At 39.2% G+C, this 23,000-nt stretch overlaps 1 long non-coding RNA gene across 1 annotated transcript in view; it reads left to right on the forward strand.

Annotated features, from left to right (window-relative positions):
- LOC112675258 (uncharacterized) overlaps nucleotides 1–14,073 on the forward strand; it is a 73,039-nt gene extending 58,966 nt beyond the window's left edge. Inside the window, exon 3 of the long non-coding RNA XR_004805888.2 lies at nucleotides 13,827–14,073. This is a non-coding gene — a long non-coding RNA (uncharacterized LOC112675258). The remainder of the gene's footprint in view (nucleotides 1–13,826) is intronic.
- The last annotated feature ends 8,927 nt before the right edge of the window (nucleotides 14,074–23,000 follow it).

Genomic DNA, 23,000 nt, shown 5'->3' on the forward strand with positions numbered 1-23,000 from the left:
ATCTTGTAACATAACCCCTGTGGGCACTGGGACTTGTGGCTTTAGTGCACCATAATAATCTGGACAGGAAGTGTGACAAAGTCTTTGTCACAAAGTTTTTGGAATGGAGCCAACACATTGACCTCTCCCTTTCTGCCCTAAACTCGTATCTACTGACTGTTCTTCTTTCTGAAGCTTTCTGAAGATCTACTTCCCTCACTTGTAGATGCTGGGGATTTCTGAGCACTCTCTCCATCCTCTAATATTATAGTTTCTATCGATCTCTTCTTGCACAAAGAACCACAACAACTTCATTCATGCTTTCCAGTACAGGGATTTTTGGTTTTGTTTTGTTTTTTAAATTTACTTTTTCCAGCTTCCCTAAGAAATAATGGACTGCATAAGTAATCACTGTGTAAGTTTAAGGCATATAGCATGATGGCTTGATTTCTGTGTATTGTGAAATGACCACAGTAGGTTCTGCGAACATCCGTCCTCTCATATAGATAAAATAAAAAGGAAAAAAAAAAGTTGAAAATAATAAAAGGAAGAAGTTGTTTTTCTGATGAAAACTCTCAGGATTTACTCTCTTCACTCTCCTATATAGTGTATGGCAGTGTTAGCTGTCGTACATTATATCCCTAGCACTTATTTATTTTGTAACTGGAAACTTACACCTTTTGACTCCCTTCCTTCAATTCCCCCAACCAACATCCTCCATTTCTGGCAATTACAAGTCTGATCTCTTTTTCTACGAGTAGTTTGTTTTTCCTCTTTTATTTTTTTATTTTTTATTTTTTTCCTGTTTTAGATTCCACATATAAGTGACATCGTATAGTATTTGCCCTTCTCTATCTGACTTATTTCGCATAGTATAATGACCTTGAGATCCATCCATTTTGTCAGAAACGGTAGGATTTCTTCATTTTTATGGCTGAATAATATTGTACCATATATATGAAATATATATCTCACTTCTTAAAAAAAATATTTATTCTAGAGACAAGAGTGTGGGGCAGGGGCAGAGGGAGAGAGAGAGAGAGAAAGAATCCAAGCAGACTCTGCTGAGCAAGGAGCCTGATGGGGGCTCCATCTCACAACCCTGAGATCATGACCTGAGCTGAAATCAAGAGTAGTATGCCTACCCGACTGAGCCACCCAGGCTCCCCTATATACCACAACTTCTTTATGCGTTTATTCATCAACCAGACATTTACATCATTTAGGTTGCAAATAATGTTGCTGTGTATATGGGGGTGCAGATCTTTATTTGAATTAGTGTTTTTGTTACCTGTTTGTGTGAAGTTCTTGGGGTAGAATTGCTGGATCATATGGTAGCTCTATTTCTAATTTTTTGAAGACTCTCCATAATGTTTTCCATACTAACTGTACCAATTTATAATCCTACCTACCACACACATCCATGCCAGTATTTGTCATTTCTTATGTTTTTGATAATGACCATTCTAACAGATGTGAGGTAATATCACATTGTGGTTTTAATTTGCATCTTCCTAATGACTAACGATGTTGAACATCTCTTCATGTACCTGTTGGTCTTTTATATATCTGTCTTCTTTGGAGAAATGTCTACTTAGGTCCTTTGCCCATTTTTAAATTGGGGTTTTTTAATTGGGTTGTTTTTTGCTATTGAGTTTTATGAGGTTTTTAAAAATGTTTTGCCTATTAACCGCTTATCAAGTGTATGGTTTGCATTTTTCCCATTCTGTAGGTTGCTTTTTCACTTTTTAAAAAAGATTTATTTATTTTAGAGATAGAGAGAGAAAGAATGTGTGTGTGAGTAGGGGGAGGAGCAGAGGGAGAGGGGCAAGCAGACTCCATGCTAACAGAGCCCGACATGGGGCTCAATCCTAGGACTCTGAGATCATGACCTGAGCTGAAATCAAGAGTTAGTCATTTAACTAACTGAGCCACCCAGGTGGTCTTTTCACTTTTCTTTCTTTCTTTTTTTTTCCTTTTCACTTTTCTGATGGTTTCTTTTGCTGAACAGAAACTTTTTAGTTTGATGTAGTCCTAGTTGTTTATTTTTGACTTTGTTGCTGAGGTTTTAGGTGTGATATCCAAAATATCATTACCAAGATCCAAATCAAGGAACTTTGTTCTTATGTTTTCTTCTAAGAGTTTAATGTTTTCAGTTCTTACATTTAATTCTTTAATCCATTTTGAGCTAACTGTTGTGAGTAGTGTAAGATAGGGGCCCAGTTTCATTCTTTTACATGTGAATGTAAAAGAATTATTCCAGCACCATTTGTTGAAGAGACTGTCTTTCCTTCATTGAGTAATCTTGGCCCCCTTAGATATTAGTTGGCTATATATGACTGGGTTTATTTCTGGGCTAGTGATTCTACTCCACTAGTCTAATTGTCTGTTTTTTTTTTTTTTTTTTTTGCCAGTACCATACTGTTTTGATGACCATAGGTTTACAGTGTACCTTGAAATCAGGAAGTGTGAGACCTCCTGCTTTGCTCTTTTTTCAGAATTTCTTTAGTTATTTGAGGTCTTTTGAAGTTTCATATAAATGTTAGTATTGTTTTTTCTACTTCTGTAAAAAAACACCACTGCAATCTTGATGGGGATTGTATTGAATTTGTAGGTGGCTTTTGATAGTATTAATAATTTTAACAATATTAATTCTTCCAATTTCATGAACATGGGATACTTTTATTGATGTCTTTTTCAATTTCTTTCAACCATATCTTGCAACTTTTAATGTAGAGATCTTTCATCTCCTTAGTTAAATTTATCCCAAGTATTTATTGTTTTTGAAGCTATTATAAATGAGATTTATTTCTATATTTTTCAGGAATTTCATTTTTAGTCTACAGAAATGTTATTGAGTTTTGCATGTTAATTTTGTATCTTGCAACTTTAATGAATTCATTGATTATACCTAACAATTTTTTGGTTGAGTGTTGAGTATTTTCTATATATAATATCATGACATCTCCAAATAGAGAAATATTTGCTCCTCCTTTTCTAATTCTGATACTTTTTATTCTTTCTTGCCCAACTGCTCTAGCTAGGACTTCCAGTACTGTGTTGTATAGGAGTGGTGAGAATGGGAATCCTTGCCTTCTTCCTAATCTTCGAGAAAAGTTTGAACCTTTCACCATACAATGGTAGCTGTGGGCCAGTCATTCCGGCTTTATTATGTTGAGATATTATCCTCCTATGCCTAATTTGTTAAGAGTTTTTATCACGCATGAATGATCCTTTCCATTTCTGTGATATCCATTTTAACACCTATTTCATTTATAGTTTTATTGATTTGGATACTTTCTCTTTTTCCTTCATCTAACTAGGAGTTTGCTAATTTTGTTTATCTTTTAAAGAACCAAGTCTTAGTTGTGTTAATCTTTCTATTGTTTTTCTGTTATTTCACTTATTTCTGCTCTAATCTTTATTATTTGCTTTCTTCTGCTAACTTTGGGCTCAGATTGTTTAATTTAATTTTAATATGTTAATTTTTTCTTTATATAGTTAGATGCTCCAATGCTGTATGCATAAATGTTACAACTGTTCTATCTTCTTGATGTATTGTTACTTTACCATTGTATATTGATTTTGTCTCTTTTACCATTTTTAGTTCAAACTTAATATGTTAATTTTTGCTTTATATAGTTAGATGCTCCAATGCTGCATGCATAAATGTTACAACTGTTGTATCTTCTTGATGTATTGATACTTTACCATTGTATATTGATTTTGTCTCTTTTACCATTTTTTAGTTCAAAGTGTATTTGGTATGATGTAAGTGGAGCTACTCCTGCTTTTTTTTTTTTTTCCTTTTCATCATCATTGCTTGAAATATCTTTTTCCATTCCTGCACTCACAGTCTACATGTATCTTTAAAGCTAAAGTGAATCTTTTGCAGGCAGCATATGTTGAATCTTATTATTCATTATGCAATTCTATGCAATTCTTATTTAATTCTTATGCAATTAAATTCTCTAATTTGATTGGAGAATTTAAGTCTTTTATGTTTAAAGCATTTACTGATAGATAATGACTTGCTATTGTCATTTTGTTAATTGTTTTCTCATTGTTTGGTAAATCCATTATTTCTTATCCTCCTGTCTTTTTTGGTATGTGTTGATGTCTTTTGGTATCAGTATGCTTTGACTTCTTTATCGTGTTTTCTTTGTGTGTGTGTGTGTGTGTGTGTGTGTGTAATTATCACAAGGTTTTTCCTTGTGGTTACCATGAAGCTTACATAAATATACTACACTTGTACAAACTATTTTTAGCTGGTAACAAATAAGCTTCAATAGAATTGTTATATTTTATACTTTTTCTTCTTCTTTGTCTTTTTAGGTTACTGCTATTATAATATACATATTTTTTATATTGTGTAACTAATTGTAGCTGTGGTAATTTTTGCTATATCTTTTTAAAAAAGCCTTTTAAATTAGAGTCATGAGTTATGCACTACTATTTCCATATTACAGAATCTAACTATGACTATTTACCATTTTCAGCAAGATTTACGCTACTTTTTTGCATTTTTATGATTTAATTAGCATTTTTACTTCCCCTTAAAGAACTCCCTTTAGCATTTCTTGTAAGGTAGGTCTGGGGGTAATGAACTTCCTTAGCTTTTATTTGTTTGAAACAGTCTTTATCCCTCTTTTGTTTCTCATTGATAACTTCATCCTGGTATAGAAATCTTGGTTGATAGTTATTTTCTTCCAATATTTTGAACATGTCATCCCATTCTCTCTTGGCCTGAAAAGATTCTGTTGAGAAATCCATCAGTAGCCTTATGAGGGTTCCCTTGTATATAACTTCTTTCTTTTCTCTTGCTGATATTAAAATCCTTTTTTTGTCTTTGACCTTTGACAATTTAATTGTAATACATCTCAGTGTAGTCCTATTTGGGGTCAATCTATTTGAGGTCTTTGGGGCCTCATAGATTGGATGTCCATTTCTCTTCCCAGGTTCAAGAAATTCTCAGCCATTATTGGTTTAAATATGCTTTCTGTCCCATTATCTTCTTTATCTGGAATTCCATCATGTGAATATTCTTTCTTTTCATTGTGGCCCATAATCCAGTAGGCTTTCTTCACTCTTTTTCATTCTTTTCTATCTTTGCTCCTCTGAGCAGGTAATTTCTTCTTCTTCTTTTTAAAATATTTTATTTATTTATTTGAGAGGGAGAGAAAGAGAGAGAGAGAGAGAGAGAGAGAGAGAGTGCACGAGCAGTGGGGAGGGAGAAGCAGACTTTCCACAGAGCAGGGAGCCTGATGCAGGGCTCAATCCTAGGACTCTGGGATCATGACTGAGCTGAAGGTAGATATTTAACTGACTGAGCCACCTAGGTGCCCCCTAACCAGGTAATTTCTAATGTCCAGGTTCTTCTGCATGGTTGAGTCTACCTTTGAAACTCTGTTGAATTTTAAAATTCAGTTCTTATGTTTTCAACTCATTGATTTCTGGTTTTTTTTTTTTTTTTTTTTTTTTTAATGGTTGCTATTTCCTTGTTGAACTTCTCACTTTTTAACTCATTGTTTTTCATTAATTTCATTGAGTTATCTGTCTGTTTTCTGGTAATTCACTAACTTTCTTTAAGAGGATTATTCCCAATTCTTTATCTGACAGTTCATAGGTCTCCATTTCTTTATGGTTGGTTTTTGGAGTCGTACTAGTTTCCTTTGGTGGTGTCATATTTACCTGATTTTTCATGATCTTTGATTTCTTACACTGGTATCTGTGCATTTGAGTAATGGGCTCTTCTTCCAGACTCTACAGATTTGTCTTGGCATAGAGACAGTTCTTTACCAGTCAGCTTAGTTTGGGCTTCTGGGTATGTCTGCTGGTAATACCCTTCGGCAGGTGGGACTTGCTATTATGGTCTATTTTTGAGTATGGTCTATGTTGATTTCTGAGGATGAGATGGAGGTATGCTACTAGTTGATAACAGCTGGATGGGATTCCTGGCTTGGTTCCCTATCTGAGGCTGAAGGATGGGCTTCATGGTTCCTTGGATCATCTGGTCAGGCTTAGTAGAGGAATGGGGCTGAGGACTATATTCCCTACTAAATGGGGCTAAGAATTAGCTTCCCTGCCTTGCAAGGCAGCAGGATGGGACTCAAGGCCTGTACAACTTATTGTTTGTGGACCTGAATCAGTCCAGAGTGTGCACTAAATTCTCTGGTCAGGTGAGGCTACTGGTTTTGCTCTGCAGCTGGGGGAAGTTAGAGGCTGTGCTCTCTGTTCAAGTGTCACTGTATGTAGGACTATTATGTGGGTTATGCAGCTTCCTATATGCTTGGGTTAGGTTCCCCAGTTGAACAGGCTGAGGGCTATATTTAGCAAGAAGCAGGGCTATGATTTAAATGCCCTGCCCAGGCACAGTGAAAAACAATAGCTCTAAAACTAGTAAAGCTCTTTGTTGTTTTAACTTGAGTGGACCTGCACCCCATGTTCCTTGGTCAAACAGGGCCACTGATTTGCTTTGCAAACTAGTGGCTTTATCTTCCTTTCTTTCAGCTCAAGCACTGCTGGGCTATGCAGGTTTCAGGTGCTTTCACCAGCCCTTCTGGTCAGTCAGAAGACACACTCTACAGTGGGTGAGGGTATGTCTCAGTTCCTTTGCCTGGGCAGGAGGTGGTGGGGCTGCTCTAAGCTACTTTCAGTTTGCCAAACAGCCTCCCTCATTTCATTAGATTTTTTTTAATTCATTCTCAAACAAACAATATTCATCCAAGAAAGTTTTTAAAGCTTGTGGTACATTTTCTCCCAAATTATTTAGAATCCTTCATATGATGTTTTCTCCCTTTGCCTGACTGTTAAAAATAGGCTACAATGCATTTCAGTATAACTTTTAATGATATGTGATTCCAAGGGAAGGAAACATTATAAATGGCAGCTAATCTGCACTCCTGCTGAACTGGGGTACTTCTGTAACCCCTCCCCGGGACGCTGAACTTACTGTCGATGCACTATTTCATAACTAGGTAGCGGATCCCATGTTGGGTCCCACTGAGCAAGAGTTATAGATCCATGTCTATGTGTAAAGCCTGTCGTGATCCGCTCACATGTGTTTTATGTTTCAAGAAAAATGATTTGGCCCTTGAAGAGCAGTTCAGGCCAGAATTTTGTGTCAAAAGCAGACTGTAACAGAGTTGGCATCCTGCCAGGTGACTTAATAACTAATTTTTAGTGTTTTATAAAAATGCATATAACAGCATTTCTGAGCTACGGAGTACCAAAAACTTTGGGAAAGAGCTCATCCTAGTTAGAAAAAGATAGCCACTGATCTAATTTCCGTGACCTTAACTTTATCCTGTTTTGTCTGCATAGTGAATGGGTTAAAATAGAAGATCCTCAAGTGTTCTGTGCCAACTGTGAGTGAAGAGATGGATGGTGGAGCTGTGTCCGTCCACAGGGAGCCTACGTCTTCATGATGCCTGAGCCACAATGCATGGACTAAAAAGCTGCTGAAAGCCCCAATTTCTCCCTGGAGTAGGGATTTAGATGGGGCAAGACTAAGTGCTTATACAGAAAGCCTGTGTGATGAAAAAAATGCAGGCTCTGACTTCAGACACATAGAGCGCCCTATTTGGGTTCTTTAACCTCATGTGGTTTATTCAATTTCTCTGCTTTTTGGTCTCCTCTCCTGCTAATGAGGCTGATACTTATTGCATTAGTCCACTTGGACTGCCAGAAAAAAAAATACTACATACTGAGTGGTCTAAATAACAGAAATTTACTTTCTCACAGCTCTGGAAGTTAGAAGTCCCAGACCAGGGTGCCAGTAGAGCTGGTTTCTGGTGAGGCCTTCTTTCCTGGCTTGCAGAAGGCTATCTTCTCATTATATCCTCATGCCACCTTTCTTCTCTGCATATGGAGAAAAATCTCCAGTGTCTTTCTTCTCATAAGGACACAAGTCCCATGAGATTTAACTTCCATTACCTCCCCAAAGGCCCCATCTCCAAACACAGTCACTTTTAGAGGTTACAGCTTCAACATATGACTTTTGGAAGGCCACAGTTCAGCCCTCAACATCTCTCTTAGAGTGCTGTTGTGGAGATGAGACAGGGCAAAATGAGGTGACATATGCAAAGCACCTGACAGAGTTCCTGGCCCCCTGCAGAGCCCCAACCAGAAGCACATGTAAATCGACCTCATTACATACTTAAGACAACAAGCAGCAATTGATAAATTTGAAGTTTGCTATGCAAGATACCTGAGTGTACCCACAAAAGGGTGTCTATTTCTTTAAACTTTGTTGCAGATAAATTTTTTTCTATTATAAATAATTAGAAATTTGTTTGGCTTCTAGACTTCGTTTGTCTAAGCCAAGAAAAACTGATAGCATAGAGGGATGCTGTCCAGTGCCCATCCCTTTGCAGTAAACATCTCTTGTGTCTCCAGCTAGTACTCTGTTAGCCGGCACCAACTGACAGTTGCGCACCCAACTGGAAAGCATAGCCAGATCATCAACTCATGTAGGCCTGCTACTTGATTTTAGGAACAATGTCTATGGTATTGTTTTCCAGGAGAAATAATGGAAATAATTAAAGCCGTATGTCAACATCTTTCTCTCTGCCTACAGACAGACAGACACACACACACACACACACACACACACATACACACACAGATCCTAGATGGTCTTGATCAGCTTGGTAGTTGAAAATTATCCCAAAGGCAGTTAAGTAGTAAAGAATTTCTTCATAGAAAGAAATACATTGAAATAAAACAACTGGGGAGCAAGAAATGTCTTCAAGCTGTGTATGGATAATCAGCCAGTGATAATATTATCTATCATTTTTGCTAAAATGAGCTTCTAATGAATAAGAAAATTTTTCTGCAATGTGTTGATACTGGCTCAAACATTAGTTCTTCTGGCTTCAAACACACGCACACACAAAAATCATTTGAATATGATTTAGGACTCTGTAGCCATAAAACCACATTTTAAAAGTCCTGAAGTATAATAATTGGCCAAAAAAAGAAATGACTAAGAAGAGACATCGAGGGTGTTCTTCGCTTAAGTCTAGAACAATGGGACTGGACAGAGAGAAGATCCAGATGCACGTTGATTCTGCAATAAATATTCACAACTAGGCAGGATCCAGAAGATGGCTAACCAGGTATTAGAATAATTACAATTGTTTACATTTGAAGATGCCTGGAGCCTTTCCTGAAATAACTCAGAAACCCTGATCTTCAGTGTAGATGTATTAGTACCAAGTAATGTGTCAGGCACTGGGTAAAATGAGAACATGTTTTGAAAGTAAAACAGCTAACTATATTAATATAGCAATACTCTTTGAGTAGTATGCTCTTCGTGAATTTAAATTTGCAGAGGTTTTTTTTTTTTTTTTCCTCTTGGGGAAAAGGGACCAATGCTTCGCCCGATTGAAGTTGCCAGTAGCTGGCTTTGAAAGGTGATCCTGAGGTTTCTGGGTTCACCATCAAGAGGAAGCTAGACTACTGGCTGGAATGAAAGCAATAGGAGGTCTTAGGTTCAAGTTCTTGGAAGAAGCAGAGAGCAAACATTTCCAACAAAAACAATGGGTGGGGACCTGTCTCTAAGGAACCAAGAGTGGCTTCAGGAGGTGGTGAAGAGAAGCAGTAGCAAGGTCCTCTCAAGTCACAGAATGAGACTATGCTGTGACATTCCTGAATCTGAGTCTGTGACCAGAGTCTATCCTTCCGATGATGCATTCCACCATTACTGAAATTCGGAAGAAGAAGGAAGCATCATTTCTCAGAAAGTAATTGAGTACTGGTTACATTTTATTTGTTCGTACATTATCATTTAAGTTCCAGTTAGTTAACATACAGTGTCATATTGGTTTCAGGTGTAAAATACATATAATACCTGGTGCTCATCACAAGTGCCCTCCTCAAGCCCTATCACCTAGTTCCCCCATGCTCCACCCACCTTCCCCTCCAAGAACCATCGCCGGGTTCTCTATCACTACATTTTATTAACCAGAATTCTCTGTCTTTGGAGCTTAGATTTCTATATGGCTGACTCATCTTTCACTGCTTTAAAGTGCTTTTCTCCGTCTATGTCTTTATTCTGTGTATACGTGCCTTCTTAATCTTCAATTCAATAACTTTCTATTTGCAAAGCATGAACTGAGCCTGTAGAGTTATGCAGAAACAAAGAAGATACTTTGCCTGTGCCTAAAGCACTGAGAGTCAAGGGGGAAGGGGTAGGCGTATAACAAATCACAGTGGCTTGTCTCTGCCACAGCTGTGGCCTGTCTTCCATGAGGGCCTGCACCCTGCGATTCAGTCCTGCAGAGTTTCTCACAGTCTCATGATAGAGGGGGGCATGTCAGGCCTCTATCTCCACATAGTCTGAAGCCCCTGCCCAGCAACATCCTCAGCTTCCTTCTTGCCTTCACAAACTCTTAGCTAGCATTCACTTTCAATCCGACCTCTGGGAAAGGCATCTGACATCTCAGTTTGATGTCAGTGATCCTAAATATCACACTGTATTATAATGCCTTGCATCACAAAGGTCTGTTTCACAGGCTGTCTTGACCATGAAGCTTAAGGGGCAGAAACTCCTCCTTCATCTGCAGCCCTTGTGTTGGGTGTGTAGGGAGGTAGGAGGCCTTTCAAGATTTCTGAGCAGAGGGAGGGCTGTCATGACTTGATTGTCTCTTACATGTAAAGTGTGTGTGTGTGTGTGCGTGCACACGCATGTATATATTTTTCTGAGATTTTGGGAATACTAAGAAATAACTAATATTCACCTGGTATATAACACAGCTGGCACACCTTACATAGGAAGGGTTTGCACACTAGACAAGTAAACAAATACGGGGTATGCATTTATTTATTTTTATTTTTATTATTATTTTTTTCGGGGTATGCATTTAAATTGAGGCCCCAAAAGGAGGTGTTAGTGATATATGGCAGAAAGGGGCTGGGAGGAATTCCTGGAAATTCGGTTCTAATCATGTCCTTCCTGCAAATCTCCTCCAATTACAGAGAGCACGATAAAGGCCGGGGAAGGAGTGCACTGAAAATGGTTGAATTCATTTTATGATGTTAATGATACAAAACAATGTAATATAATATCAAAATACTGTGCAATGGAATGCTGATATTTCAACGCCATAACTGAAATTGGAATATTCAGCTCCCTATGAAACAAATTATACTTTTGCTGCCTCATTTATTATTTTTTTTTCCAAAGTTATCTCTGAAAAGTCTTTAAATCCATTTCTTACTTTGCCTATTACTAGGTCCATCACTGACATGGAACTAGTTACTCTGCTTTATTACTTTTAACTGCACTCATGAAGCTTCTTTTTTTTTTTTTTTTTAAGTTCTTCCACTGATTGTAAATTGAGATTTTCTAATTCTGTATTTTATTTCACTTTGTGATTTATTTCATTCTTTCTATCGTATACTTTTAATTTTTAAATCCAATTTCCATATGGGGGCTTGTATAAAATCTAACACCTATTAATTTATGTTGATTTACAACACTGATTTCAGTATACTATAAAATGTTCATTTTAAATGTTTGTACTCATAGATAATGCATATCGTCAAGTTTTAATCTAAATCATTAATACTTTTATTCATCTTTAACTACCAAAGTTCTTCCCGTTTATACGTTTGTACTCAAATATTTTCTAAGATTCATTAAAATGCATTGCCAGAAATGTGTTTTTATTTACAACATCTTTAAGCAGATGTGTGGGTAGGAAAGACCTATTTGCAAAATATTTTAGGAAAACTTAGAATAAAAAGGAAAGTAGAGCTTATACTCTTTTTTTTAAATTTTTTTATTTATTATTTATGATAGTCACAGAGAGAGAGAGAGAGAGAGGCAGAGACACAGGCAGAGGGAGAAGCAGGCTCCATGCACCGGGAGCCCGATGTGGGATTTGATCCCAGGTCTCCAGGATCGCACCCTGGGCCAAAGGCAGGCGCTAAACCGCTGCGCCATCCAGGGATCCCTAGAGCTTATACTCTTAATCACAAATTCATTAAATATTCTTTGGAGATTGACACTGGAAACTGTTTTCATCAAATAAGGAAAAAAATTATATTTCCTGATTTTTTGTTCATTTATCAGTTGCATGGAGACAGTGTAACTGCTATAATTCTCATCCTAGGGACCAGAAGACTTTTATTGCTTAGTAGAAACAAGCTAGGTTTTTTAAAAATGGGATTGATAATGAAACGTGACATGGAAGCATTTTTTTTAATGTTAAAAGATAAAGATTCTTTTATTATCACTTCTCGAGAAATGAGCCCCCACTGCCACTTTCAAACTCAGAATTCTGTAGTCATTGCACAAGTACGGCCTTTATGTGAAAAGAAATATGGATGTCTTTGCCCAGCTCACTCTCAGCTCCAAGGCCTTTCAAAAGGTGTTTTTATTCTACAGTAGATAGCTTGGTGGGATGCACAGAGGCTTTGGGGTCAGATAGAGGTACATTCAAATCACTGCTCTGCCTCCCACCAGGACCAGGAGTCTGAAACTCTCTGACCCTCAACTTCTGGGTAAATGGTTGATACTGTCGCCGCCCATCTCAAGGAATCATTTCAGGAATGACATACTTAGCACGGTGCTTGATGCAGAAGATGCTCCAGAAACTGCTCATTCCTCTCCTGGCAGCCCACTAATGCAGTATAAATAACCATAGCTAAAATATTGGCAATGTAACTGAACAGGGAAAAAAGAAAAAAAAAAAAACAACCCTAAAAAGCAGTCCTAAATAGAGAAATCAGACTGTCAGTTAGCAGTAACACAAACTTTTAAAACATAATTAAAACATACTTAAAAGTAAGTAGATTAAAATCATCCTAGCCTGCAGAGACCAGGAATGCTTAGTCTCTAAGCCATGTGAGGGACTCTCACCACTTCGAAGGGCCTTGGAGAAATCACCAATATTCCAGCAACGGAGAGTCAGCTCCATCTCAGGAGGCAGAAGTAGTTTCTCCAGGTAACTTAGAGCTCTTAAAAGCCCACTAGGGGTTTCCTCTATCCTTTGCAACTCCTGGGATTTAACATAGACAGGAATATTCTTTTTTCATTTTTGCTTTGGGTCGTATCTTCAAAGCGTTGGTCGGGCACGTTACCATTGATGGTAACGTCATAGGGGCTTTATCACCAAACTCCCAGCAAACACGAGTAGCCTTCCCGGGGATGCACTGGGCCCTGGGTGGGGGTTGGGGCCAACCTGCTTTCTGGCCACGGATAAGCTTCTGGAGGCTGATGCAGCCCCCCATCAGCAGGTCCCTCGGTGGGGACTCTGCGCCGGTGAGGTGGCCCCCTGCACTAGACGCCAGCCCCAACTTCTGCGGTTGAACTGGGCATCACTCAGTGACAAACAGATAAGGGCCTATCTCTGAAGGTTCCCAGATGGAATGCTGTTAGACTGTCATCACTGAAATCTTACTGTCCTGCCTTCAGATCTGAAAAGCTGCAGATGTGAAGGGAGGATGGAGGACAGAGAAGAAAGACAGAAAGGGCAGATGGGAGATAAGGAGGCTCCCCCAGCAGAGAGACCCACAGTCGCTCCTGGGAGAGCCTTGGCCCGTCAGAGGGGATGTCAAAGTGCCACTGAAAAATGTGGCTGGCTCTGCTAGTGCGTCCTCTGTATTCCAGCATGTGTTTTTACCATAATCCTCATTTTAACACGTGCAAAAAAGAAACAAACATTTAAAAAGCCCTAGATAGCCAAGACTTTCTCAGTCTTTATTCTTACATTTATTTCCTAATGGGATACGAAGAAGCCAGACCAGAATCCAGATCTTATTGTTGTTGTCGTCGTCCCTGGCATTGATCCTGTTATTACTGGTTATTGTTTATAGGCTGCTTCTTGTTTTCTTTGCAGGATGCTGAGTACGCTTTACACCGAAGCACACCTGAGTTGCCTCAAATAGTTATTTTTCCAGAGGATATATCTAAATGGACAATGCACGTGTGAGATGTTCGACATCGTTACTGGCTATGGAAATGCATGCAGATGAAAACCACAGTGAGAAATCGCTGTACATTCACTTTATGGGCTATGATATACAAAAAAGTGGAAAAAAAGTGTTGGCATGGACGTGGAGAAACTGAAATCCTGTGCATTGTGGTGGAAGTATAAAATGTAAGCCACCTTGGCAACTGGCTTGGCTGTTCCTTTTTTGTTTGTTTGTTTTAAGATTTTACTTATTTATTTATGAGAGACACACAATTGGAAGCAGAGACATAGGCAGGGGGAGAAGCAGGCTCCATGCAGGGAGCCTGATGTGGGACTTGATCACAGGATCCCCAGGATCATGACCTGAGCCAAAGGTATATGCTTAACCACTGAGTCACCCCCGTGTCCCTGGATGTTCCTTGAGAAGTTAAAAATGGAATTAGCATTTGACCCAACAGTTGCACCCCTGGATATATACCCCTAATTTAAAAACAGGTCCTAAGGGGGCACCTGGGTGGCTCAGCTGGTTAAGCATCTGCTTGGGCTCAGGTCATGATCCCTGGGTTGTGGGATTGAACCCTACATTGGGTTTCCCATTCAGTGGGGAGTCTGCTTCTCCCTCTCTCTCTCCTTCCCCTGCATATTCTCTCTTGCTATCTCCCTCCCTCTCTCAAATAAATACATGAAATCTTTTTTTTAAAAAACCAGGGACTGAAACAAATGCTTATACACACGTGTTCATACCAGCATTATTCACAACGACGAAATGGTAGAAACAAACTGAATGTTCATTAACAGATGAATGGATAAACAAAATGTGGTATATACATTCAATGGAATATTATTTAGCCATAAAAAGAATAAAATAGCCTTACATCTTATTAGGTGGCTGAAGTTCAGAAATATTATGCCAAGGAAAAGAAGCCATACACAAGGGCCATATAATGCGTGATTGCATGTATATGAAATTTTCAAAAGAGCTAAATCCATAAAGACAGAAAACAGATTAGCGGATGCTGGCTGCTGGAGGTGGGGGAGGTGCAATGGGGATTAGGCTTAATGGATACAGAGGTTTCTTTTGGGGTAATGAAAACGTTTTAGAACTACATAGAAGCAGTGGTTGCACCACATTGCCAACGTCCTAAATGCCACCAAATTATTCACTTTCAAATGATTCCTTTTTATATGATGTGAATTTCCTCCCAATTTAAAAAATGTTTGAAAGCATTTGCTCCTTATGATAAACCTGATGATCAACCTGTGATGTGGGCACTATTCTCCCCATTTTTCAGATGTGTTCTTCCCATGGGGATATATATTAGTTTCAGCAGAGGACATGTGGCATTCAGAATGGGACTTGACAAATGATGGAAAATGTAGGACTATACCTTCTGAAGAAGGCATAAAATGACCTGGCGCTCGCTGCCAAGTCCCATTTGTCATTAGTGTGTCGCTGGGAACTGCAGTCCTGGCCGAGAGTGGAAGACCACCTTCCCTATCAGTCTGGCAGTGAAGGAACCAGTAAGAAAAATGGTTGGGAGTTAAGGGCGAAGGTATGTTCTGTGCTTCATCCTCCTCTGAGCTGCAGAATCTTCCCTTAGTCTTTGGTTTCTTCTGATCTTCTTTGGGGGAGGTCAGATATGTGTGATCAGGGAGGAAGGTTGGAGAGAAATTTCCTCACCCACCCTTTTTTACAAACCCACATCTCCAAGAAGATAGGCCATCTGGGTCCTGCTCCTGTCTTCCCGCAATGACTGCCCTGCACATAACTTGCAGAGGAAGCCTCCCGTGAGCTGAAGTGTATCTAGGGAGTTGGCTCCCACCAAATCAACAAAACGCTACGTGCTTTCCCAGACCCCCCTGGTCTACCTGCACTGCAGGGCCCTATGGCCACGGCCCACCGAGTTCCCTTGACAGCCTCTCCCCCAGCCCAGGCTCTCCTCCGGGAAGCCACGGCACCTGCCACAGTCACTACCTTTCCCAAGTACCACCCCCCTTGACATCTCCTCTCCAATCCCAAATTTTGAATGGGTCCCTGATAGTCACTCGATGAAGCCGACTTTCTTTGCCTGGCTTTCAGTGTTGTCCACTAGGTTTTAGACTCATTGCCCCAAACTGTTACCCAATTGGATCTAGCTAGCCTACTTTTTTTTTTTTTTTTTTTTTTTTTTAAATAATACCATCAGGCAATAGCTAACATCTGCTGAAGACTTACCTTATGCCAGGCTCTATGTGAAATGCTTTAGATACTTCGTCTTGCTTAACTTTTACAATGCCGAACATGCCAGGTATCACACGAGTGAGGAAACGGGGGCCACAGGGAGGGTGAAACATGTATGACTGGTCAAGATCAGAGTCAGCATTTGAACCCAGGTCCAAGCCTGTGGTTTTAGGTATTTATTTTGATTTTACCTCTCCCTTTCCTGTTTTCATCCCCTCTGCCTCTGAACTCCAAGAATGGCTCCTTTACTCTCCTGCTTTTCTCCAACAAACATCCCTGATGTTCCACCAGAAGGGTCATCTCTTTGTTGGAAAGCAAATGTTTTCTTTCTTGCCGGCATTTATCTTTCCTTTGTTCTAAGCGTCGCACCACTAACTCTGTGATGGTCTTAAGGAGGGTAAGGGACCGTGTCTAATACTCGCATCTCTGACCTTGTCTAACACAATACCTTATTCACAAGAGTTCAGCAATTATTTGTCCAAGGATTCTTATGAATTACCTGCCAGGAGAAAAAATTTCGTACGTAGAGTTGTTTGTTAAAACTTCTTCACGAAATTGGATTTTTAACTCCTCAATCTTTTACTAAATGCAATTTTTGATGTTTTGGTAGCATTAAATAAATAGAGTGAGCCTTGGCGAAATATTCCTAATTTTAACATATGACTAACGTGCTTAAAATATTAAGTGCTAAAACTTATTTTTATCCAAGTGTTTTACCTGAACCAACATTGAGACCAAAGGGAAAAGAAATTACTCTTTGTAAATCTGTTACTTTAAACCTCTTATTCTCAGGAGTTTCATGATAGGTCCATATAGAGAAATTAATTTACAGAAGTAGTCAGCAGAACTGCTAAAAAATGCAAGCATGAACTACTATGCACTTTTTCCTTTGTGTGACTTCTGCATATTTCAATATTCAGTTCATCACCTTTAAGATGTTCAAATTCACCAGCTGTAGGAATACTTATCAGATTATAGAGCAGCACTAAAAATAAACTGATGTTATTGAAAATAAGTGAGTCAGCACATTCTTAGAGCTGAATTGTTTTCTCATGTGACTCATACTACTTAACTAACTTTTTCTTTGTGATTGTTCATTTATCATATCAGAAGTTTCTTTGGACATCTGCTTCTTTAAGTACAAAAGCACAAGCTTGTTGAAAACGTTCAGCAGAAGAATAAAATAACTCTCTGGTCTGGATTTACCAAAGCAAGACATTAATGAGGCCAGTCACTATGGGTTTAGCTAAATATCGTTTTACATTATTTTAAGGTATAAAGGGAGCTGTATAATTTTCAATGTTAGCGCAGCCTATTTGCCACCCCCCCAAAAAAAACCCCTAAAATTCATTTACATACAGCTCATAATACTAAACTTGAAAAAGCCCTTCGGCTTAGTTTTGACCAGAGGATATTTTTGATAGAGCTCATCTCAAAATCACTTGGAGTCCAAAGTGTCTATGCAAAACCATTAATCTCAGAATGTGTCTAAACACCAACCTTCAGACAGGCTGCAATTTACCGTTCTCTGTGACAGACAAATAGCTAGGGGAACGCTGTCATCTAACCCTGCTGCTATCTTTAGTAGTCATGGAAAGAAAGGTTTTTTCTCACTGCCTTGTCATAAAAAGACTACAAAATCCATCAACACAGTATAACTTTACATATAAAAGTAATGCCCTGAATAGATATTTCAGTCATCATGTGAAAAATAAACAAGACAGTCTTTAAATCAATGTCATTCACAAGGAATCAGCGTGGACATGTATTGACTGATTTCATAGCAAAAATGGGAAATATATGTAAATTTGACTGCTCCATTTTGACATGGATGCTTTCGGCTATATCTCTAACCTGTATACAGCAAAACCAAACTGCGAAGGAGTCTCGTATTCAAAACTTGGGCTAGTCCCCTTTACAGATGCTTTGGACATTCTTATGTTAGTGGTGCCTGTGTGATGTGTATTCCACAAAATATAAGTTAGCCTAAAAGGCTGGTTGGTGTATGTTAGGATAGGCCTTCAAACGCATGTGGACAGTCCCTGTGGAGTGGCTTGAAAAGGTAACCCCTGAAATGTGTCCCTAGGATATGTATCGGAGAAAATATGAAAAGCCCCAACAATACAGATATTTATATTTTAAAATTTTATTTTATTGTGGTAGGAACATTTACTGTGAGATCTACCCTCTTAATAAATTTTAAAGTATATAATATGTTACTGTGGACAAACAGGATAATTAAATACTTCATTTTTCATCTTATTATTATTATTATTATTATTAACTTTAGAAGCAAATCTAAGTAAGAGGAAAATTAGTGGCCACCAATTTTGCAGAACCCAGTGGCAATTAGTAAACAAATACAAATGTGGATACTTCAGGGAGCATTTCATGAAATATTTGGAGGAGGATATAATCATATTAGGCTTTCATCATGTCTTGCAATAGGACTTATTTGTACAGTACTGAGGGTAATCAAAACTGATGTGTGAAATTCACACAAGGTCTGCAGTGACATCCCAGAAAGAAAAAAAAAATGCAAAAACAACTTAGGAGTCTTTTAAATAACTTTGCAGATTTTTTTTTTTTTTTAAACAATGAACTGAAGGCAGAAGTGCTCCAAGATGGAAATTGAGTGGCCAGGAGAAGTGAATGCCACCTGCCCTGGGACTGTGTCTGTAGCAGCCGAAGTCTGGCCCATCAGCTGAAACAACTGCTCTGCATCCCCAGGTCACTATTTTCATCAGGAGCCCACTTTCCCAGCAGTAGCAATTGGAAAGCTATATGGGAAGCTAGAGGTGGCCAAGATAAGTCAAAGGACAAAAATCAGCTCTGATACTATCTCAAAGTGTTTCCCTGATTTTCCCTTGAAGGAGCTCTGGTCAGCAATTCAGCACAGCCCAAATGTAGGCATTTGGTAGAAAACGACAATTTTATTGAATCATGCAAGTGAAATCTCATTTGGTGGGTTTCACCTGAGAAACAAAAATTGGAACTACATCCTGAAATTTCAGAGGCAGGTGACATATCGAGATACGTAACACATTTATTGGGCCCTCAAACAGTGAGCTAACAAATATATTTCAACGTCATATATTACAGGGGCCACATATCCAAGGTAATGCGTATGCCTGTCTCGGCAACAAGTGCTTCTTAATTTTTAAGTATATGTGACATAGAATATTTCAAGGTGATTGGGGATTTTAATTCCATAGCGAGTGAGCATTGGAAACAATCATTTGGCTTATGTCAGCAATTTTAGCTTTATAATATCTTAAAATGCATCTTCAGTGTGTGTGTGTGTGTGTGTGTGTGTGCAGCAGGTTGAACTTTTATAATTTGGGATTTGCAATAGAAAATGTGTTTAGGTGATTGTTTTAGGCACCACAAAGACTATCCCTAAGAAAATGCCATAGTACTTATACTGGAAATGTTCTCCTCAAAATGAATAAATTTGTACACAATCCTTTATACTTTTAGATGAACTTTCCTTCCAGTAGGGTTCCAAAACGTTTGTCCCTATTTTACATAAAATTACCTTAATATTTATTTTAGAAACGTTACTGGAATAACAAAACAACATAGCAACATGAATTTGTGATTCTCTATGTGCATTTGGGTAAAACTGGTTAGGAATTTTTGACACTGATTTCTTTTAGGTGATAGGTGATACACCTTTGATACACCAAAGAAAGGTGATTTCTTTTAGGTGATAGGGTTCACTTCAAATACTGTAATAATTCAAGTCTTTTTGAGAAGGGCAAGGCAAAGCTTAAAGAAATCAATATGATAATAAGTGTACTAAAGCTTATTGTTCTGGAAAATCAAGGGGATCATACATTGAAGACATATGGGTTAAATTTATAGCTGCAGCATGAAGATGGCATTTGGCTGCTTATAAAATGGACCAAGTTTTCAGTTTCATCCTTTGCCACTGTTGCTGGTGCCACATATACATGCACCACCTACCTCTTCACTTTTTTTTTTTTTTTCTACTTCAATCCTTCTCCAGACACTCAGTGTCTGATTCTGGATACTATTTCTGATCTACTTGGCCAGCTCTAGCTTCCCAGAAAAAAAAAAAAAAAAAAAAAAAAGCACTGAAGAGCTAAGATTTCTTCCTCAAAATTATTGTTTTAGCTCCTTCAAAAATAGGAAAAGAAAACCTATTTCCAATTTCTATCATCTGCTTTTATTATACCCCAGAGCATCTTAATCATTTTACTTCTTCAATGATTAAAATGTTGCCCTTCGTAAATGAAAAGGAAAATTTTACTAATCACAAATTAGGAGCTTTAAGTAGTTTCTTAGGGAATGAAAAACTAACTAAAAATCAGTTTGGTGAAAAGACTGATGTATTTCTTAGAGGTTTAGATATAATTGAAGAGTTGAATCACAGATATATAAAGATAGTGGAAGTAGAATATATTTATCACTTTTAATAGTTTTCACGTCTTTATAAAAAAAAGGTGAAAGAGCACTTTTAGTAGTGACCAATTTACTTTACTATTCAAGACATGGTGATCTTTTTTCTATATCTGGGACCAGTTTTATGCCTGGCAAGAATCTAAAAACCAAACCTGATTTTTTTGAAATATATTCAGCAAATTACTAAATTGGATAATATAAAGTTGGGTACATATATGACCTAAAGTCTTTTTTTTTTTAACTTTTTTAAAAAATTTTTTATTTATTTATTGATAGTCACACAGAGAGAGAGAGAGAGGCAGAGACATAGGCAGAGGGAGAAGCAGGCTCCATGCACCGGGAGCCCGACGTGGGATTCGATCCCGGGTCTCCAGGATCGCGCCCTGGGCCAAAGGCAGGCGCTAAACCACTGCGCCACCCAGGGATCCCTGACCTAAAGTCTTATTGACCCTTCTTTTTTTTTTTTTTTTTAAAGATTTTATTTATTTATTCATTCATGAGACACAGAGAGAGAAAGAGAGAGAGAGAGAGGCAGAGACACAGGCAGAGGGAGAAGCAGGCTCCATGCAGGGAGCCTGATGGGGGACTTGATCCCGGGACCCCAGGATCACGACCTGGGCCGAAGGCAGGTGCTAAACTGCTGAGCCACCCAGGGATCCTCTTTCTTAACTCTTCTTAAACTAAGTTTTGGATTTTAAAAAATGCAGTTTGTATGCCACCAGAGATAGCAGATCACTCCAGGAGGGAAAGAGACCCTACCTCTTGATTTCCGTATGCAAGTAACTGGTAGCCATACATCTACCTCTAACCCTAGAATTAGCTCTCTTGGGGGTGTGTGTGAAATCAATGTATTCCAGTGGAATCGTGTTCTTGCTAAAAAGTGAACAAAAAACACCTGTTGTATTATATCACTAAAAAGATCCACGCAGGTTATTTTTGAGAGAGGCGTTACTTTGTCACCAAATTAAGAATTAGCAAAGCCCGAAGGCCTTTTAACCTGTTCTATGGCTTTATTATACACGAAAGAAGGCTCTTTTAAATATTTAACAGTCAGTGACATACATATCTTTAAAAACTTTTTTTTTTAAAGGATTAATTGGGGCTATCCCCGAAAACTCCAGGCTTTTACCTGGGATACGCAGGTGCCAAATTCCTGGCCAGAAACCCTCCAAAAGGATTTCCAGCTGGTCTTGGATCCTCCCAGGTGGAGCATCCTTCTTGTGATGGTGCAATTTATTCCAACCTGTCTGATCACCTAATGAGGCTTGGGGGGTATGTGGGTGCACGAGTGCGGGGGGAGAGCCACCCCAGCAACCAGAGGTCAGATGAGAGATTCGGTTCCGGTCGGATGGAACTGCTTCATTTTCTTTCTTTCTGCAGCTCCTTTGAATCTCCACCCTGCCCCCCCCCCCGCCCCCCTTAAGAAATTTCTCTACTTCAACCTTCAAATATTTGATTCCTCTAGTGTCCACTGACAGCCCCCGAGGTTTGGGCTTTATTCTCCTTCAGGATCATTCCTCCTCTAAACACTTATCATCCGAGGCCCTGTGTAAAGAGAATGCCCAGCGGTAGATTTTACAATGAAAGAGAAAGTGTGGAGCATCTGAGTGTTTCCAGGTGCTGGTGTCAGTACCTGCCATGCCTCCTGTTGACAGTGCTGCCTATTGGGGGGGGGCACCCGAAATCTCTCTATTCTGAGCAGTCTTCAGAAATCAGCCGTGGCTGATTGTTCTTTGAGATCAAATGTGGTAGGGAGACAAAGTAAGCTGAGCATATTCTTTCACTCTGTACTTTGTGGTTGAAAGGGGAGGTAGCCCGCTAGGACCCCCGACTCACTTTGAGACGTTACCAAACTTTTGTGAGAATTCCTATTCTTCCTCCTGCCCCCACCCCCCCACCCCTCCCCTCGCTGTCGGTTCCCCGATTGGGTTGCATGAGATGTCTTTGCTCCCCTACAGTCTGTCCTGTGCGGCAAGGATCCACAGTCCCCCAGCCCCAGGTAGGCCACGGGTCAAGGGGCACTCGCTGTTTTGCGGGGGTGCGGCCTGCGGCTCCCTGCATTTAGCCCAGCAAAGGATCATTTCCCTTCCTTCAGCAACAAACTCGCAGATTCTCTCCCCACTCTCGGAGCTCATGTTGGGGAGTCTTTGCAGAGGTGGCTGGTACTGTGCAGGAGGCAAAGACACCTCGGCCGGTTCATGGGCGCTGCCCCCGGCCTGGCCCAGCGATCTTCATAAGGAAGATGTGCAAAGGACCTGCTGTCCGAGACCGCAAGGAAGCCAGCAGCGCACCTGGCATGCTTCTTACAACGTTTTTCTGGTTGGACACAGGAAGTCATTTGCCATCAGATTGGAATGTGTCATAATGGAACGTGTCAAAGACATTGTTAGAAAACAAACAAATTGGAATTGAGCTGCGTCGCGTTACTCTTAGATCTCAGTCAGCTTCAC

Source organism: Canis lupus, chromosome 16, assembly GCF_003254725.2.
Source record: "Canis lupus dingo isolate Sandy chromosome 16, ASM325472v2, whole genome shotgun sequence".
NCBI classification, from domain to species: Eukaryota; Metazoa; Chordata; class Mammalia; order Carnivora; family Canidae; genus Canis; species Canis lupus.